The sequence below is a fragment of the Quercus suber genome, unplaced genomic scaffold (genome assembly GCF_002906115.3).
Source record: "Quercus suber isolate HL8 unplaced genomic scaffold, Cork oak 2.0 scaffold_103, whole genome shotgun sequence".
NCBI lineage: Eukaryota > Viridiplantae > Streptophyta > Magnoliopsida > Fagales > Fagaceae > Quercus > Quercus suber.
The window spans coordinates 45,078-64,752 of record NW_027069568.1 but is presented as its reverse complement, the minus strand read 5'-3'; the positions used below and the strand labels follow the sequence as shown (position 1 = coordinate 64,752).

The 19,675-nt window shown below is 34.0% G+C and overlaps 1 non-coding gene and 1 pseudogene across 1 annotated transcript; both read left to right on the top strand.

Annotated features, from left to right (window-relative positions):
* The first annotated feature begins 1,021 nt into the window (after nt 1-1,021).
* LOC136061233 (serine hydroxymethyltransferase, mitochondrial-like) lies at nt 1,022-4,373 on the top strand (annotated as a pseudogene).
* A 14,955-nt stretch (nt 4,374-19,328) lies between these two features.
* Nucleotides 19,329-19,402, top strand: TRNAN-GUU (transfer RNA asparagine (anticodon GUU)). The gene has a single exon. It is a non-coding gene; the product is annotated as a tRNA-Asn (tRNA).
* The last annotated feature ends 273 nt before the right edge of the window (nt 19,403-19,675 follow it).

Sequence of the window (19,675 nt, the reverse complement as noted above, 5' to 3'; positions counted from 1 at the left end):
GGACATTTTTGGGTTTATGGGTATTTTGGTCATTTTAGGTTTTGGGGTATTTTGGTCATTTTTAGGTTTCTAGGTTATTTTGGTCAATTTTTAGACTTCGTGGTTATTTTGGCCATTTTTTAAGTTTCGGGATATTTGGTCATTTTAGTTTTGGGTTATTTTGGTCAATTTTAGGCTTCGAGGTTATTTTGGCCATTTTTAGGTTTCAGAGGTATTTAGTAATTTTTAGGTTTTGGAGGTATTTTGGACATTTTTTGGGGTTTATGGGTATTTTGGTCATTTTTAGGTTTTGGGTATTTTGGTCATTTTTTGGTTTGGGGCGCTATTTTGATCATTTTTAGGTTTCAGGGGTATTTTGTCATTTTTTGGGTTCAGAATATTTTGGTAATTTTTAGGTTTCGAGTATATTCGTCATTTTTTGGTTTTGGGGAATTTGGTAATTTTATGAGTTTGGGGGTATTTTGGTATTTTTAGGTTTCAGGAGTATTTTGTCATTTTTGGGTTCTAGGGGTATTTTTCATTTTTAGGTTCTTGGGGTATTTTGGTCATTTTTGGCTTTCAGGGTACTTTGTCATTTTTTGGGTTTTTGGGGCATTTTGGTCATTTTCTGGATTTGGAGGTATTTTGGTCATTTTTTTGGTTTGGGGTATTTTGGTAATTTTCAGGTTTTGGGGCATTTTTGTCATTTTTGAAGATTTTAGAGTACCTTGGTCATTTTCACTTTAGTGGCATTTTAGTAATTTTGATAATTGGATAATTTGGTGGGTTGGGGTTTACCCATAATAATTGGGTTGGGTTGGATTTGGTTATAAGGAATTAGTTAAATGGGTTTTAAATGGGTAAATGAGTTTTATATACCCAACCAATTATGCCCACCCCAAACCCACCCAAACCCGCCCATTTGCCACCCCTAATTTGGAAGGTTGCTTATATAGGAAGTTTAATGGGCTTGACTTTTCTTAGTATGTGATGGCTAACAAGTTCTCCTAAATTCATATCACCTTTGTCGTTGTAGTGAACGTGCAGCCTCTATCTTCAGCCAATTTTCAAGTTTACACTGGGTTGTTAAAACCTCATGATCGAATCATGGCACATGATCTTCCTCATAGTGGGCATCTATCCTTTGGATATCAGGTATTAACAGCTTTCATATAAATGAATTCGGTGAAGGGCATCATTTCCCCAAATTTCGTAACATTTCTTTGTTTGCGAAGTCGTCATAGCGTGTGGCATACGATGATCATAAAATTTAATCTTGTTGAGTTTTGAACTTTAAAGGGATTTAGTCTTTTTCCTTGTAACAACTTTTGATTAACTCTCCTTGTTTGTGACACTATTTTGCCTTGTCATATAACCTTACATTGTTTCTTTTGCTGCTGTGCAGACTGACACCAAAAATATATCTGCAGTCTCTATATATTTTGAGACAATGCCATATCGATTGGATGAGAGCACTGGCTATATTGACTATGACCAGGTAGCTTTGCAGCCCAACTACCTTATTTATTTTCAAACCCCCATATCCATGTGTAAGTCTAAATTGTGTAACATGAAAAGATGCGAATCACAGTTGGAGAAAAGTGCCACACTATTCAGACCAAAGTTGATAGTAGCTGTGCTAGTGCTTATGCACGGCTATATGATTATGCACGTATTCGTAAGGTAATATATTGATCTCTATCAAGAAATTATCGTGCATTAGTGTATATGGTTTTTAGCTAATGAATTTCTTGAGAATCCAAGGTAACATTTGTTTGCTATTTGATAGGTCTGTGACAAACAGAAAGCTATATTGTTAGCAGATATGGCACACATTAGCGGGCTGGTGGCACCTGGTGTCATCCATCTCCTTTTGAGTATGCGGATGTAGTGACCACCACAACTCACAAGTCATTTCGTGGCCACGTGGAGCAATGATTTTCTTCAGGAAGGGGTAAAAGAGATTAACAAACAAGGGAAAGAGGTATATTTAATATTTGATCTTGCCTTGTCGACCCCTTTTTTACTTATTATAATTTACTTTTCCCCTAATATTCTGATAAATTTTATGAAATAAATCAAAAGTTTATACTTTTTGCTTTTCCTGAAGTTTTATATGATTACGAAGACAAAATAAATCAGGCTGTATTTCCTGGACTTCAAACTAGCCCACATAACCACACGATTTTGGTTTAGCAGTTGCGTTGAAACAGGTTGGCAGCTAATAAGATTGTCATCATTTAATTTATTCCATAATTGTATATTTTTTTTCCAATTATTTGCAGCAGAAAGGAATCCACACCACTTACAATTTATTATAGAATTGAGTTTGTTGGGTTGCATTGTGACCACGCCCTAAAAAGGTTGTTTCATAGGAAGTAATGCATACTTAGTTGACATTAAATGGTTTTGAATGTTGAAGTTCCCAACAAAGTGAGTTCTTTTTTTTCTTTTTTCTTTTCCCATTCTAATTGGTACTAGTTCATATTTTTGATGGGGCAGTTGATTCATGCTGGTGCAAAGGCATTATTGCATGAATATTGTTTTGCCTGATGCTCATGGTACATTTTTATGAGATTCACAGACTGAGAGTGGAAGTGCCAACTTGGTTGAAAAAAAATGAGAATACTTTAAAAGATGTGCTTAAAAAGAAATTTTAGGACCATCCCACCCCACTTTTATTTTTTTTTTTTGAGGGGGGAGGTAAAAATATATAAAAAATTAGTTTGTCCATCACTCGGTCTCTTTTCAATATTTTCAAAATCACACTTCTTATTTTCTAATCTGTGTGGATGTAGGCTACAACTCCAGAATACAGAGCCTATCAAGAGCAAGTTCTCAGGAATTGCTCAAGATTTGCACAGGTATAATATTTATGAGATATAGAAAAACTTATGCTTGAGTCAAAATTTTGTAAATACAACTTTACCTTGTTGACTTACATTGGATTTTGTAATTAATATGACGTTCTCTCATCAATGGATGGTCTAATTAATTTGCTTCTATTATAGTATTGTTGAAATTTTGCAGACTCTGGTGAGAAGGGTTATGAACTAGTTGCTGGTGGTACTGAGAACCACCTTGTTTTGGTGAAATTAAAGAACAAGGTAACCAAGACAACCTTTTTTTTTCTTTTTAATCTCTTGACTTTTCTAGAGAAGCTTCGATACAAAAATTTGTGTCTTATGAAATCACCAACACTACCAATTAGTTTTGCTTTACATTAGACAACAACTTTGAAACAAATCTGCTACTGAATTTTGGTTAAAAGACAATACCAAGTCTCCTGGCAGAAAGCATTAAAGATGTCAACTCTCTCTGATAGACGTTGGATGAGTAATTAACACAACTGTTTTTAATTTCTGTGTACAGGGTATTGATGGCTCCAGAGTTGAAAAGGTCTTAGAATCTATTCACATTGCAGCCAACAAAAATACTGTTCCTGGAGATGTATCTGCCATGGTTCCTGGTGGCATCAGGATGGGTAAAGGCTTTTCATTTATCAGATCGTACTACTTTAATTATTGCTTAATAATTTAACCTGATGAATTCTTGTGAACTTCAGGAACCCCGGCTCTTACTTCTAGGGGATTTGTTGAGGAGGATTTTGCTAAGGTAGCAGAATTCTTTGATGCTTCTGTGAAGTTGGCGGTTAAGATCAAGGCAGAAACCAAAGGTATCTTTGATATTTAAATTTCATGCTTCTTGAGAATCCGTTTGGGATCTGCTTATTTTGCTAAAATTGAAAATTTTTTGCTGAAAATATTGTAGATAAATGTAAAAGTTAGTTGAAATAGTACAGTGAGACCCATAAATAGTATCAAAAGGTACAGTGGGACCCATAAATAATAGCAAAAATAAACTGAATAGTAAAATAAGTTGACAAAAATAATTTTTGCCAAACACACTTGGTCTTGTGTTTGTCTGATCACCAGTCATATGGACATGTACACATGCTGTTGTTTGTAATGGTTGGTGTGGGGAAAATCTAGGCGCATGAATCCTGCTTATATAGGGTCAATTGTGATGTAAAAACCAGGAACAAAGTTGAAGGACTTCTTGGCTGTACAGTCTGCTCCTCACTTCCAATCTGAGATCACAAAGCTCCACCATGAGGTTGAGGCATATGCAAAGCAATTTCCTACAATAGGGTTTGAGAGAGAATCCATGAAGTACAAGGACTGAGAAAGAAATCCTGTTGTGTTAGGTAACTTATCACCTGATTATCTTTAGAGTCTTGCATTTGTGCTTACGAGGCCACTTTGATAGGGTTAAATCATATTTTTTGTTTGTACCTTTTTTAATTGAGAATAATCTATCAAGAACAAAATGGTAGAATTTCAATGAATGTAACTAATATTAGACAATCTGACTGATGATTAAGAGACTGAAAATAGGACCTCCTACGGGATAAAATTAAGTAAATATTTATTCAAGCCAATAACTGTAGCAGAAGGCATTTTAACATTGAAATCAATTTAGTCGAGGCCTAATTATTAAAGAAAGAATCCTTGATATTGTGTTGGAGGCTAAGGGACAACTTTCTTAAAAAACTTCGGTACATCCATTACAGGCTAAACGAGATGTAACAAACACAATTACATAAAATTAACTAGAAATATGTTGAAGCTTCCAATGGAATTTTGAAAAGCATCTGAACAAAAAAACCTTAAAACATGGAGCAAAGAACTCAAATGCAAGGGTTAAAGTCAGCATTAACAATGATTTTTCTACACTCATCACAAGAGTAAACAGCGGCCTAAGCCAGATGATACAAAACTACCCGACCATGTAGGCATCAGTGGTGCATAGGATAGAATAGCAACAAATTTTTAAAATATACCACATAACCAGGAAAAAAGATAGAACTGTTTTTCTAGTTTAGCCACAATGTGCTTAGACACATAAAATCATGCTGACCTCCATTTTCTGATCTAGTAGATTCAACAACTCCATCCAAAGTTTGAATGGCGCAATGATATATGACCTGCAAAACATAAACTCAACGTAAATTTCTTACTTCACTTCCCAACATGGCGCAATGATATAGTCAAATTTGTTATTCCATTCTTTGTTGTTCCTATCCTTTGTATATAGCCCTCATTAGTCATTACCCATAATATTCTACACCCAATTCCAATATTGAAGGCTGGAGAGAGTCCTACATTCCTAGAGCTAAAACTCATTTCTTCTTTCTACCTTCTCCCTCTCCAATTGCCAAGTTATATGAGAGGAGATTAAAACTAATGCACACAAGGAATCTTTCGAAGTTCTTGTTGTTGTTTGGTTTTGGGGAATCATTAAAGTAATCCAAAAATCTCCAAGAGGCTATGCAGTGGCCAAGGAGACTTGGTCTTGTAATTCGCAGATCTAGAAACTAATAAGAAGAAAATATTAGAGGTATAGTATCAATTACTAAAAAGAGCTAGAAACTCAACTACATAGTCAATACTTAGCTCGAAGGGTTTTGTAAGTGATTTGTACTATAACTATTCTTGTTTAGTAGATTGCTTGGTGCTACAGGCCTAGTAGAGTTTTTCCCTGTTTTGGGTTTTTATCTCCATGAACATTTCCGGTGTTCTTGTGGGTGTGATTGATTGTTTGGGATTTGTTGTTTTGTTTATGTTTCCATGCATATATTATTTGGCTAATTACATTAACGGTTGGGTGTAATTTGATAGCTTAAAATTAACATAAATCATAAAATCAGTGTCTATAGTGTAACTCTCAAGAATCAACCCTTAATTTGTTTATGTAATACTTTGTTGTATATGTAAGGGTAAATTACATATTACACTCCTAAAGTTTGAGGGTATTTGGATTTTACACCCTAAAATTTTAAAATTTGAAATTTACCCCCTAAAGTTTGTAAGTGTTTAGATTTTAAACTCTAAAATTTTAGAATTTGGATTTTACTTTCTAAAGTTTAGAATTATTTGGATTTTACACCCCCAAAATTTGAAACTTGAGGGTGTAAAATCAAAACACCCTTAAATTTGAGGGAGTAAAATCAAAACACCCCTAAAATTTAGGAGGTAAAAAGTCCAAATTCTGAAATGTAAAATTGTAATTTACAACTAGTTTATGTTGGCTTTAATTCCGTGCCAAATTTGATTGTAATTATGTTCAATCTTATGTACCCTGTATTATTTGTGGGATTTCATTGTAAGGGTTGTGAGAGAGAGAAAGTATGTGAAGACTCAAGACATGAAGACTAAAGCTATTTTCGTGGATAGCTCACAAGTAAGCTTCCCGCAAAGTGATGCATGTGACCTGCACATGACTAGAATGCGAAGAGTTAGGACAGGATGGAAACAGCTAGTTTTCGGGAGTGTCTCACGGGTAAGGCCTTCCCGCAAGATACCTGCGAAACATTCTGTTTTGCTGAACTATTATTTCTGATACACACTATTTGTACCCACACTATATATACCCACATTACCCACAGATGTTGAGGAGTGCTTTTGAGAGAAAACCCTAACCTCAAACTTTGAGAGTTAGAGATTGTTATACCCACAATTCTCTACACAATTCATTGTGGATTTTCCTCAACTCCTACCTCTCCATTTTCATACACTTGAGAGGTTGATAGCTCAAACACTTACCACACACTTTCAGAGTGTTAAGTGAGATTTTGATACTGCTGGGAAGTATTGGAAAAAGCCAGGCTTGCGAGATTCGGAGAGCTAAACAATACACGGTTCCGAGAAGTCTTATTGGAGTAAGAGCTTGGAGGGCTTAAGTGCATTGGGTAGATTAGGTTAGTGGATCGATTACCGCTTGGAAGGCGGCAGAGAGGTTTTACGCCGAGTACTTTGGTTTTTCCTCTTCGATAACACATCGGCGTGTTATCTTGTATTTGCATTATTCTTCCCTACTCTTTTACTTTTCAGTTTACTACTGTGTTATATTGATTATGGGTTAAAGTAATTTATTTGTTTATCCACTCTCATTTACTATATTCCGCACTTAGTATAAGTTAGAGTAAAAATAATCGAGCCGTAATTATTAATTGGGGGTCCAAACAACTCTTGTGTTTTAACACATTTTCGTGCTTTCATGAAATGTTTGGGTATAACATTCAAATACCCCCAAACTTCAGGGGGTAAAGTTCAAATTCTGAAATTTTAAGATGTAAAATCCAAACACCTCAAAACTTTATGATTGTAATTTGCAATTTACCATATATTTAAACATTAAACATCTTGTAAATAAATTGTGAGTTACTCATATGATGACACATGTCCATATTTAAAAGTGTATTTACACAATTAAAGTTTTTTTTTTCCTTTTATGTATACACAATTAACGATTTACACATAAAACAATAAAATATGAAAATTAAATATTACACTTAAATCTTAAGGGGTTTTTTTATATTACGAAAAAACCACATGAGGTTTTGTATATTACACTTAAATCATTTTATTTAGTGTGATGGCAAAACTTTGGCTTTGTATTGTCCAACATCTTCTTCTTCTTCTTTTATTACACTTAAATCTGAAGGGGTTTGTGTATTTTATAAATATAACACATGAGGTTTTGTATATTACACTTAAATCATTTTATTTAATCTGATGGCAAAATTTTGGCTTTGTATTATCCAACATCTTATTCAATCCATGACAATGCTGTCATATGTGAGTGATGAGTGCCTTCTAAATCATCACCTAACTACAGATTATCATAACTAGAAGACTTTGTGTCAAAGGATTTATATCGTATGTCTCTCTTTCATTGGATGTGGGATGTAAGTAATCGGATGTGAGATTTAAGTAATCATCACCTAACTGCTATTAGAGTAGTTTTAAAAGGTCAAGCATTGGAATTTAACCAAATCCAACAAAAATTTTAAAGAGGATGTTAAACTTTTAAAATTCATAAATTCGAAATAATATCTAAAATTTATGGACTTGAAATCAATACATTTTAATTTTTAAACATATTAATTTAAAATCTAAATTGAAGATACCAAACACAACCGTGAATATCCAAAAACCGTGAAGTATTCTTATAGGACTACATTACACTGATTACAGGACAAGAAATCCTCCAAATTTGAGACCACCTTATCATGATGCTCATAAGATGCAATGAATAATATATGAGTACGTTAAAAACTAAAAGGAGATATCCAACATCTTATTCAATCCATGACAATGCTGTCATATGTGAGTGATGAGTGCCTTCTAAATCATCACCTAACTACAGATTATCATAACTAGAAGACTTTGTGTCAAAGGATTTATATCGTATGTCTCTCTTTCATTGGATGTGGGATGTAAGTAATCGGATGTGAGATTTAAGTAATCATCACCTAACTGCTATTAGAGTAGTTTTAAAAGGTCAAGCATTGGAATTTAACCAAATCCAACAAAAATTTTAAAGAGGATGTTAAACTTTTAAAATTCATAAATTCGAAATAATATCTAAAATTTATGGACTTGAAATCAATACATTTTAATTTTTAAACATATTAATTTAAAATCTAAATTGAAGATACCAAACACAACCGTGAATATCCAAAAACCGTGAAGTATTCTTATAGGACTACATTACACTGATTACAGGACAAGAAATCCTCCAAATTTGAGACCACCTTATCATGATGCTCATAAGATGCAATGAATAATATATGAGTACGTTAAAAACTAAAAGGAGAACAAGTTCAACGTAAAGAAACAGAACAAAAAATAAACAAAATAAGCTGCCACACACTGTCGCTTGTCCTGTTTCTGTCGTTCTGTGACCTTTTTATATGGCTCTCCCCAGCAACGCCAAGTAAGGCTCTCCCCCACCCAATAGGCCAATACTAACGGGACCAAATTGGAATATGGTGTCCTGTCTTCGTCCCGTTTCCCTTTAGGACTAGAAAACTTGTGCGGATAAGATGGGTCGAAGGTATTTTGCTATTTCTAATAAGGTAGCTTAGGCATTCCTAAATAGTAGCCAAAGAAAAACAAAGTATTCTGTAACCTAGCTGTATATTCTTATTCCAAATGCAGTTCTACATTATTCATTCTCTAGTTAAAATGATCTTGTCCACAAATTTCTACAGCTAAATTTCATACTTACAAATATGTTAAGTATGGTTGAACTTAATTAGAAGGGAAGAGAATGAAACAAGACCCATTATTAAATTTTTTTTTTTTTTTTTTAAAAACGACCTCTTGATTAGTTACTCTAATTGAAAAAGGTGGGGGAAAAGAGAGAGTGTAATGTCCTCATGGCATAGTTGACAGCCATGACCGGCCGCGCCTTTTCAAGTAAAACAATAATTCATAATCCTATGACGATCTCATATCTACAAAGTATAAATGACTTGAACAATAAACCTTAACTTTCAAAAGAAAAAAAAAAAAAACAATTAAGCACTAGTAATTAAATTATTCATAAATTTATCACCAAAAGCGTCTAAATATTGCCTAAATTAATAGGTGGTGCAGCCTGTGTCACTGATGATTGCATGAATTGCAGGGATCATGTTGAGTGGATCACAATCCAAATATTTATACATATATGGTACACAATCCACAGCCAATTGATGAGCAGCCAGAAAATTTTAGATCACAAAATATTCACTTTGGGATAATTCAAATAAGTTGAGTGTATCAAGTTCAAGAGGATAAAGTTAATTTAAAGACCCAGGCCTTTTTTTTTCTTCTTTTTTTCTTTTTTTTGGTTGCTAAAAGACCAAGGTCTTAATCTTCTTTGGCTTATAGATTTGTAAATGCACCAGAATATGGCAAGGGCACTTGTGCAGTTCCAATGATTAATGTAAAGTAATTCTAAGTAGATCCATAATTCTCAGCTTAACGCTAACACCATCGTATTATTATACATCAATGGCGCACATGGAAAAAAAGAAATTTGCAAAAAGAGTTGCAAGGTTTTTGACAAAAAAAAACATATATAATCCTTGAAATGCAATAGATCTTAACAGTAATGACAATTATATAGAGACTTACAAAATCACTAATTAAACACACAGCTTCATGATTCATGGAACTCCCATCTAACATCTTGAAACACTTTAGAATGGCGTGCAGGTACTTCATTATTGTGACAACCCTCGTCGAAATTCTGTGAATAGCTAACAGCATCATAATGGAAAGACAAAGGCTTTGAGTCTTTTGACCCATAAAGTTCTTACTCTCTCTAACAAACCTCCTAAGAAGATTTCTCCATCTCCGGCTCCTTTTGTTATGGCTGCAGCAATGGATGCGAGAGTATTCAAGTTCTTCATGCACTGGAAAGCAAGAAGGGGAGCTCATGCACCCAGAGAAGTATGAGGATCTCCGGTGACTGAGATCACTCTCCATTTCGACACAAAGTGTGGCTTTTAATTATCTTCTTTGATCTTGGTACCCTGGCAATCTAGCTAAGCTTAATTCTCATATGGTTCCTCAATAATTTATGAGTGAGAAAGATGCCATTTCTATAATAAGTGCCAATCATGTATGTAATAGATTCCTTTTTGAATGAATAAGTTTTGTGGACCTCACCAATGTTTTCCTCTCTGTCAATTTATATTTATATAGTCACATGACCCACAACTTTGTTACCTAGTATTGAAAATGACAGAACTTAACATGTCTTTCTCAAATGTATAAATACTCCGCACTTTCCACCGACTTCACTGTGATCAGTCAAATGGATCGACTTGACCCCGAGAGTTGCAACTTACACCCCAAGTTTTACTGCTAATGTCAATTTTATGTTAATTACATAATTTACTGCCCACTTGTTTAAGTGATTAGCCAATTAACATTTGCATGTATGGATTAGCATATAAATAACATATTAACAATATTTTAAAAACCAGACTGAACTAGATGGTTCAATTGGCTGAACCGAGAACCAAACATAGACCCAGTCTGGTAAAAACTTGAAAAATCGACAAAAACTAGTAAAAATCATAAACCGGTTCATTTTTCAGTTCTTTAACTATTTCGGTTTTTAAAACCATGTTAAATAAAGCACAATCACCCACAACATACTGAAGTTGTTATAAAGAGAAAACCCCAAGTACCAAGTGGAAAAACCTCTTCAGAACATCACAATACCAAATGATTTACTAGAGAAAATAGTTGCAATACATCTTACATAAAAAACGTCCAAGCTAAGAAATAAACAATGTATTTAAGCCCTCCAAGCTACTACTAGGAATCGACTCCTCGAGTCTTTTCTCTCCTCTAATCATCAAATCTAAAATTTAGCTCCAATTGGAAACTCCAATTCTCCTTGGAAATTACGAGCTGCTCCAATGATTCTCAAGCTCCAATTACCACCAAAACTTTGAAGGTTGATTTAAGTGTGATGAATTTCATCTCCTCTCAGGAATTTGACAATTGTTAAAGATAAATTAGACATATTAACCCAATAGTATAGGCCTAAGCTCACACCTACCTTGTGTGCAAGGCAAATCTCCTACTTATATTAGAAGTCTAGGGTTTAGCCTCCTATATATATCCATGTTATGTTCATTGTAACACAAGAATTGTACTGCACTCTCATTTAATAAAGATGTAACTCTTAAGGGTTTTCTCCATGAATGTACGCTATTAGGCTGAACCACATAACCATCATGTTCTTATGTTCTCTATTTTATGCTTCCACTTTCGCATCCGTTCTAACATATTCAACATAGTATATCAAAACTAATATTTAACAACAATAATGAGAGGGAGAAGATAGAGAAATTGATGAAGGTTTTAGCTCTAAGGTTTATGGGTTTTCTCTAGCTCTTTAGATGGGAATTAGGCCACAAAAGTCATGGGAAATGAGAGCATATATAGTGAGAGTACGGGCTAGAATCAATAGCAAAGAAATTCATAACAAAATTGTCTCAGGTTCTTTGAAGTTTGCTCCTGAGAGAGGGTGAACTTATTGGGTTAGTTGCTTTTCAAATTCAAGTTTTGTTCCTCACTTGGCCTCTTATAGAAAATTTCATAGGAGCCAAAATCTGTAATAGCAAACTTCAATGTATGTACTTTGACCACTTCACCCACCAATACAAATGAAAATCCCAAAAAAATCACATAAACACTCATAAAGTTTAAGATTTAAAAAAAAAAAAAAAAAAAAAAAAAAAAAAAACTTCAAATTTGTCATGAAATTAGTCAACAAATACAAGACCTAACAAACTCAAACAAATGAGTTTTTTTCCCAAATTGTTCCTTCTTGAAGACACGACTCCACGGAAAGTCTCTTACCCTTGGTGTAGTATTATGGAGGCTCATTCATGGTTTTGAAACCTGGACCGTTCAAAGAACTAAAAAATGAAGAGTTATAAGGTTTTAGAGGTCGGACCGAGGTTCAACCGAGATTGAACCGTGATGACGTCATAATGAATTAATAATTAACTAAAATATCAATAAATAAAATAATTTTTTTAAAAAAGAGCAATATTTATTTATATATATATATATATTTATTTATTTATTTATTTATTTATCTATGAAAAATAAAATTATTCTCAAAAATTATAAGAAAGTTTATAAAAATAATAAAGTATAAAAAAACATTGAAAGTTATAGTTGATTGTTTAAGTATAAAACTATGAATATATTTAAAGAATTTTAATTATAATTATTTTAATATATCCCCCTTTTGACTTTTGAGATGGATAATTAAAATAAATTTTCTAGGTGTACTTGGGTTTATTTGCTTAAATCTAAGTCAAAAACACCAGCTCTTATTCAATAGTTTTCTATCAGGGTTGAAACTCAATTCAATGTCAAAATTAAGTGTATTAGGAGTGACAATGGCACAGAATTTATCATGAAGGATTTTTTCAAATCAAAAGGCATCTTGCATCAATTATCTTGTGTTGATACTCCTCAACAAAATGCAATTGTTGAGAGAAAGCATCAACACATTTTAAATGTTACAAGAGCATTAAGGTTCCATTCTTCTTTACCTTTAAAACTATGGGGTGACTGCATTCTCATTGCAGTATAACTTATAAATAGGTTACCCTCCAAGCATTTAAACAACAAAACTCCTTATGAAATGCTTTTCAAACAACCTCCTTCATATGGCCATATTAGAATTTTTGGCTGTTTGTGCTTTATTTCTACTCTTAGTCACAACAGACATAAATATGCACCAAGAGCTCGAAAATGTGTTTTCCTAGGATATCGACATGGTATTAAAGGATACAAAGTTCTAGATTTGGAGTCAAATTCTATTCATGTCTCTAGGGATGTAGTTTTCTATGAAACTATTTTTCCTTTTGCTTCTACCTCATCTTCTTCCCACTTCTCATCTAATTCTTCCATTGATGCTTATCATGATTCTTTCGTTTTTCCTCATTCAGTTCATGATTACTCCTTTTCAAATTCCTCTTTTCAACAACCTCTTGTTTTTCCTTTTGCTGATTCTATAGATCAGATTCCTACTTCTTCACTTCAATCTAATTTGCCACCTCCTACTTTTGATCTTATTTCTAAGACTGACATTGTTTTTGTATCAGTTCCTAGGCCTAATTCTCCATTACACCTCAAAAAATCAACCAAACAACAAAAGCCTCCTTCCTCCCTCCAAGATTATTCTTGCAAGTTTGTCACTTCTAAACCTTTGTCTGGTGAGCCTTATGATATTTTTGCTTGTCTTACTTATGCTAATATCAGTAAGAACTATAGGCAATTTGTCATGGCAGTTGATTCTTCTTCACTAAACCCTACTTCCTTTTTCTGAGGTAGTCCAATCTTCTGATTGGAAGGCTGCTATGGATAAGGAGATTGCAGCTCTTGAACTCACAAATACATTGACTTTAACCCCTCTTCCTCCAGGTAAAGTTTCTATTGGATGTAAGTGGATTTATAAAACCAAATATAGGTCTGATGGCTCAATTGAAAGACACAAGGCTCGTTTTGTAGCTAAGGGTTATACTCAGAGAGAGGGCCTTGATTACACTGACACTTTCTCTCCTGTAGCTAAGTTAGTTTCTATCAGGATGGTCTTGTCTATGGCTGCTGTCAAATGGATGTCAATAATGCTTTTCTACATGGTGAGTTGGCTAAGGAGGTTTATATGAGTCTCCCACCTAGTTTTCACAGCAAGGGGGAGTGTGTTTCTCATTCTAATTCTTCTAAATCTGCTCCTTTGGTTTGTAAGCTCAACAAGAGTCTTTATGGTTTAAAGCAAGCTTCAAGGCAATGGTTAGCCAAGTTTTCTTATACATTGTTGAATTTTGGTTTTGTTCAATCTAAGGCTGACTACTCTCTTTTTACCTACACTAAAGGATCCTTTTTCATAGTTCTACTAGTCTATGTAGATAACATTTTTCTCACTGGTAATGATCCTGGTTGCATTAGTGCTTTGAAGCTCTTACTTGATACTAAGTTTGGCTTGAAAGATTTGGGTTCTCTGAAGTATTTTCTGGGTCTTGAGGTTGCTAGAAGTGACAAGGGGAACAGTTTGAATCAAAGAAAGTACTGCTTGGAGATTTTGCAAGATACAGGGTTTTTAGGGTCTAAACCAGTCAGAACACAAATGGAACAGAACTTGCATCTATCAAAGGTTCTTCCAGATGCTAGTCAATACAGGAAACTGATTTGAAGATTGTTATATCTTACTCTGACTAAACCTGATATCACCTATGCAGTGCATAGGTTAAGTCAGTTTCTAGCTGAACCAAGAGAGCCCCACATGTTCGCAATCAATAGGGTACTTCAATATTTGAAGGGGAGACCAAGCAGAGGTTTGTTCTTCTCTAGTAGCTCAAGTATGCAAGTTAAAGCCTTCTATGATGCGGATTAGGCAGGCAGCCCAAATACCAGAAGATCCATCACAGGCTATAGTGTGTTTTTGGGTGATTCTCTAATCTCTTGGAGGTCCAAGAAGTAAAGCACGGTCTCTAGGTCTTCAGCAAAGGCCGAATACAGGGTAATGGCCATCGCAACACGTGAAATTGTTTGGGTTCTTCAGTTGTTAAGAGACTTGAGAGTTGATCATCCAAGTAGTGCTCAATTGTTTTGTGATAATCAGGCTAAATTACATATTGCAGCAAATCCAATCTTCCACAAAAGGACAAACATATATAGAAGTTGATTGTCATTTGGTGAGAGACAAGATTACAGAAGGTGTGATCAAAACATTCTACGTTTCAAGCCAATTTCAAATAGCAGACATCTTTACAAAAGCATTGGGACTTCCAGATTTTAGCAGGTTAATTGCTTGGGGTTAATAGATATTTACTCACCAAAGCTTCAGACTACTGATGATCAAGTCACTGAACTTATGGTTCATGACTTGAGGGGGAGTGTTGAGACTTTTGCTAAGAAAGAGGAAGGTGTAGTCAAGAAAAAAGAAGACTTGAAGGAATGCACTGAAGATAAAACAAAGCAAAATGACTCGGCTGAGACTAAAAGGAAGAAAGTAAAGTTGAAAGCTAAACGATGTCGTTGCACTTAAGTATTAATACTCACTGTTAGCATGTGTAATTATTGACACGTATGAGTTAATATTAGTGGTTTACAGCTGTCATTTTCTTGTTAATTAGGCGATTAGAGTTTGTTAGTTAGTTAAGTTTCTCTGTTTTCTTTGTTTCGTGTATATAAGACAAATGCACAATGTAAATTAATTAAGCTTTTCATTTCTGTTTCTACTCAGTGAAATTGGTTTCTTCCCATAGTTTCTTGAACGCTTTCTTAACGGTGGAATTATAAGATTGTTGTTCAAATTAATGGAAAATGAAAAAATTGGACACTGCACCCAAGTCGATTTCAAGAAATGTGACGTTATTTTGACAAATTAAGTACGTAATATGTACCATATTTTGCAGGCAAATATGATTTGAGGGTCATGTAACGGAGCTGACGCCGTAAAGTAACATCCACAATGAAGTTTTGGAAATTTAAAATTTTCATCAGTTTGTCAGATGAATGGACACATGCATCTGTGCTGCATGACAACATTGACTTTTATTATACGTTATATATTCTCTGAAAAATAATGTTATAATGTGAAACTGAAAAACATTCTCCTACATGAATCCTGGCTTATGAAGTTATGATAATTCAAAATGAGAAGAATATCCGTTAATGATTTCAATTGATAAAACAGCTCGACTGTTAAAGAAAATTAATGGCGGTAGTTGCTTAAAGAAGTGGTTGACAACTTTATTAAATATGAAAGATTCTAACAATAATGATGAGAACAAATCACATAATCATAATGATAAACCAGCAAGGACATAATTTAATTATTATAGACCAACTTCTGGTACAATTGTAGTGTAAATGGCTTTAATTTGATGGAGAAATGAAACTACACATGATATTATCTGATCTCTCTATTAGGAAAATCAGATTTGAATTCTGTCTTTATTTATTGTAACAATTAAAAAAAAATGATTTAGGGATAATTCAAATTTTATGTACAATAATTAGATTAAACACTAAGAAATACGGACACTTTATTTAAGATGTCATATTCGTGTCGTATCCATATTATACTTGTGTTATACCAACCATTTTATACTATAATTTTTTAAAAATTACTCGTATTACTGTGTCATATTTGTGTTCGTATCTATAGTCGTGTCATTGTCTGTGGTTGTGTCTATGCATCTTAGATTGATCATGAGCTAAGCAAAAGCATAATTTATATCATAGAAGGGATATATAATTTAGAACAAAACTGTAAAAACAACAATTACAGAGAATAAAAATACAGGGTCTGATCTGAGTCTGTAAGATGAAGTGAAATAATGACAACTAGGATAAGGGAAAAAAAGAAAAGGAGAATAGAGAATATTTGTATGATTAAGCATGTGACTTGGGTACAACCACATCAACATCACCAGTCACAACAACCGAAATTTGTGGGGACTTGCTGCTTGTCGTGTTTCTTCAAATCCTGTAACGGAACAGATAAAAGCAGTGGACAATGTCATATAAAAACATTTTAGCCCCTAGAATTTCATTTCATGTCAGCACTTCCATGTCTTTGCTTATCTTCTTCTGACGCTCTTGGATTCCCTTTTATCCCTTTGCCTTCAACCAAAAGATTAATTATTAACCGTAACTATCTTACAGATGTGGCATGCTGCTTCTGCTTGTTTAGCTTAACTGACATACGCGTCAACTATCAGTCTAATTTTCCTCCATTCTAAGAAAATATAATAGCAAATCATAAGTTCAAACTTCAAACACTATCATAACTATCATTTAATAATAAATAATATATATATATATATATATTTATGATGTGACAATGAAGCCTTAGTTCATGCACGGACTAAGGTAATCATTTGCAAAGATGGATGATTGTCCACGCCATCTACCTTCACGGTAGTTACTAGTGAGCCCAAAATGAGAGAGAGTAATTTGGTGTGTGTTATCTAGCTATTGATACTCAATCACATTGTTGGTGACTTGGTGGACTAATTTAATGGATATAGTATCTTCTTTCCCTCATTAAACTCATACCATCAAGAATATTATTCCACTAAGCCCTAGACTACCTCAAGATCATCTTACTTGAGTATGTAATAAAGTTAGAAATTTTACTATTGATGATGCTTATTGTAATCTTGGTAAGACTCTATTTGTTTCATTGTATAATGTTTTTCAAAAAATATTTTTAGCATTTTTTAGTGTTTGTTTTGTTGTAAAACCTTGGTTAATCCAAAAAACATTTTCTCTTGAGTAAAGATCACAATTGTAAAAATTGTAAAATGTTTTACCAAAATTTCTTTTTGTAAAACATTTTCCAAACTAAGGCATGAGCAACCTCCCCTTTTTCCAGCTTTTTTCTCACCAAAATCCCCCTACCCTCCCTCCTCTCTTTCTCGCACACAAAGGATATTGTTGATAAAGGGACACAAGGTCATTAGTACACGTACAGTGGCACGAGGTGAGTAGTGGCCGCCAGTGGTGGCTAGTTGAGAAGTGGCGCTCATTAGAAAACTCAACTTGATGAGGTTGCGGGCTTTGCAGTCAACATAAATAGTCGACGTTCCAGTGGTTTGTGTGTGGATCTAGTCGAGTTTACGCCAATCTGGTTGTTTTGTGTGTGGATCCAATTGACTTTGCACCAATCTAGTTGTTTTGAGTGTAGTTCTAATAGGGTTTGCACCAATCTAGTGGGTCATGAGATTTAGTGGATTTGATTATTGTTAAATTACCGATTGTCCAAAAAATTTAAGCTGTTAAGAAATGGTGAATTTAATCACTTAACCATAAGTCTAACACTCCCCCTCACTTGTGGGCCTAAACTTCCTCTTAATAAGTGGAAGCCCAACAAGTGAGAATTTAACATTTTAAATGGGAGGTAGAGTAAAGCCAGAGATCGAACTTAGGATCTCCTGCTCTGATACCATGTTAAATTACCGATTGTCCAAAAAGCTTAAACTGTTAGAAAATTGTGAATTTAATCACTTAACCATAAGTCTAACAGTTATGAGATAGGAAAAAATTTTCCATTTTACGTTGCACCAAAAAAATATTCTTAAGAATATAACCAAACACTAGAAAAGAAAACATTTTGCAACAAAACAAATGAAGCCTTATTAATGTGTGTTTGGTTTAGTCTTTTTTTTTTTTTTTTTTTATAGTTTTCCTACAAACAAATTTAGAGAAATCAGATTCTCAAAAATTTATTAAAAAAAAAAAATTTAAAGAAATCTCTTTTACCCCATCATGTGATGATTCATAAAATCATCCACGTGTATTATTTAAACAAATCACATGACTAAAACTACACACGAATAGTTTATCAATTTCTACTCTTCTTTATTATTTTAAATAGTTGTGCGTGAACTGTGAATTCAAATTTATAAACTTTTTATGAAGATTTTGAATGCAGATAGGATGCGTGTCCTCAAACAAAAGACCTCAGTGGATATAAATGAGAAAGTGAGTGAAATTTTCTCTTGGATGGAAGAGGTGACAAGGATTGTCTTGTCTAGTTAAAAAGGGTTTTTATTCTTTTACCACAAAGTCTAGTGAAATTATTACATTTGCCTGACAGGCTCCTCCACTCTCATAGTCGTAGAGGATGGATCCCACCTTGTGTGGAAATTGGAATCCATCAATGGAATTTCGAGGATTCGACCAAGACACAATTATTTCTCTTACACATGAATTTGCATTAAACCATCACCCAATAAAATTTGTTCAATTGAATGACATTACCTGCTTTCTTCATTGCCTTTCCGTACAATTTATGACTCCTCAAAATGTCATAAATTTTGAGCTTCTTCCTTGTACTTCTTGTCCCATCTTATTAAAATAGCATGTGGATTCTTCTACCTTTTATCATCCAGAATATGCCACGGTATATTGGGCTCAAACATACAAAACTATATGACTAATATTAAGGTCGAACCATATCAGCAAGCTGGAATAGCTCAGTTGGTTAGAGCGTGTGGCTGTTAACCACAAGGTCGGAGGTTCAAGCCCTCCTTCTAGCGGCATAAGATTTTTTTCTTTTTTTTTCCTTCAACCACAAAGCCCAAGCTCGTATCCTTATGAGTTATGACCCACAAAGAACGGGCCTCTTTTCTGGACCAACCCAGTTGTGAGCTTAGAATTATGGACCGTGCTAATTAACTGTAAGAGCCTTTTGGGTTTTAGCTGTAGGCTGTGGTCTCTTAACGACACCGAGTGCAATTTCCAAGAAAATGGCACACAATTTAATGAAAAAAGTTTTAAACTAAGGGCATGATTAGTACATTGAATGTAGA